The 1,938-nt window shown below is 51.4% G+C and overlaps 1 non-coding gene across 1 annotated transcript; it reads right to left on the reverse strand.

Moving 5' to 3' along the window:
* Positions 1-391: 391 nt before the first annotated feature.
* Trnap-ugg (transfer RNA proline (anticodon UGG)) lies at positions 392-463 on the reverse strand. The gene has a single exon. It is a non-coding gene; the product is annotated as a tRNA-Pro (tRNA).
* Positions 464-1,938: the final 1,475 nt, after the last annotated feature.

The raw sequence follows: 1,938 nt of genomic DNA on the forward strand, positions 1-1,938 counted from the left end.
CCACACGTGAATGGGGAACGCTCCAAATGATTATGCTTTTGCTACTAGGATTAATAACGGAACGTAAGGGGTTCAACTGCGAGAAGACGACCTCAGCTGCTTCTCCCAGCATCTCTCCGTTTTGGGTGCTGCATGCGCATGTATTTAACAAACGTGCATGCGATGTACTAGTTCCTGGGAAACGAATAGAATCGTTGTACGTGTCAGTCTTTAGGTATAGATATAAGTAATCGAAGACGGCTTAATCCTGCTTCGTAGATTGCTTTCCACAAGACGCACTTGCCAGTATCATTGGCCGGTGGCCCGACATGCAGTTTGTCCTGTTGCATGGCTTACTTTCAGAGACTCGCTAGTTTATCGTAGTGCTTGGTTGTCGCGAAAGTGAAAAGTAGGGCATGTCGGGGATTTGAACCCAGGACCTCCTGCACCCAAAGCAGGAATCATACCCCTAGACCAACAGGCCGTACAAGTAAGCAGGTGAGCACCCCGCCACCTACTGAGATCTTGCCGCACTTGCTATTGCAGCATCCAATCTGGACCATATTCTCAAAGAGGTTTCTTAATCCGACACCTACAACATGAGCTGTGCTGAGGACCAATGTAATTGAAGGCTTAAAGAGCTGCTTGAGTTGTGTGACAGTATGTCGATCGTGTGAAGTGCAAATGTTATCCTGTCACGCACCATCCGCCCACTACGTAGCGTTGTGTGACAGCACGCACTTTTCGACAGTACTCTGTGTCCATAGCTGTTTTCATAGCTAGGCTGCTTCCAGCACAAAGCATCCACCATACGAAAGTGGCTGTGGTTCGATGAACCCTTTGCCACGCATTTAAATATGATTTGCAGAGTATCCATGTAGATGTAGATGTAGAAACAGAAATTGTCCAGTTGTAACGTAAAACGTGGAACAGAAGTGGCAGCCCAGAATTGTAACGAGACCACAGCCAGATGTGACTGAACTCCGGTGGTTAAATTCTGGTGACTGAAGTCTGGTGGCTGAACTTTGGTGGGTGAACTTTGGTGGCTGAACTCCAGTGGTTGAACTCCAGTGGCTGAACTTCAGTGGCTGAACTCAAGTGACTGAACTCCAGTGACTGAACTCTGGTTATTGAACTCCTGTAATTCAACTCCGAGACCTGTTCCTGTGTTGTCAGACCACGAGCGTCAAAATCAGTCCACTAGCCACGGGCATCCTCAGCAGCAGCAGTGAGACTTCCGTGACACAGTTATGGATGTCAATGCCCCTGGCATCAGCCTTCGAGAAGCCACTTCCTCGTGACTGGCTTGAGCGTCGTCGATGCGTTCTACCGATTACGCCAGATCTCGGATATTGCCTTGTTCCAGATGATTTGGAGTGACATAAAAACGTCATTCCTTTCGAAACTGTCAGTGCACGGAAGCCATATTTCACCACGGTTGTACCAGTCCGTGTGTTCGGCCAGCTGGGCTGTAAGTGACGTCCCGGCTGTGTGCGACAGCGCCGTCGCGTAATTCTGCCAACACTGGGCCGCGAAGGAGGGACCGCTGCCTGTGTGCCCAGCCGGTGCAGCCAACATCACTCCAGCCGCTGTTTCCTTGAGATCCGCTCGCCGTCGTCAGAGTCCCGCAAGCAGTTCGCAGTTGGATTCTGGGCCGGACCGAGGCCTTCCGTTACGGCAGCAGACGTCACCCGGTGCCTGCGTCACCGTTCCCGCGCCGCGTCGGCGCTCCCCTGTGTTATCACCTCGCCTGTCTACGCCGCCCGCCGTGCGTCAACACCCGGTGTTTGACGTCAGAATATCGCAAGGGAAGTCTGGGTCGCGCCAGAGAAAAGAGATCACTCAGAACAGTGCCTGAACTGAGGAAGAGTTATTACATCTTCACCAGGGCCCGCCTATGTTGCTGTTCATGTCTCCAAACTTTGGCAGAGAACACAGCTCACTAGAGCAATCAATTCT

The sequence above is a fragment of the Schistocerca gregaria genome, chromosome 2 (genome assembly GCF_023897955.1).
Source record: "Schistocerca gregaria isolate iqSchGreg1 chromosome 2, iqSchGreg1.2, whole genome shotgun sequence".
Classification (NCBI taxonomy): domain Eukaryota; kingdom Metazoa; phylum Arthropoda; class Insecta; order Orthoptera; family Acrididae; genus Schistocerca; species Schistocerca gregaria.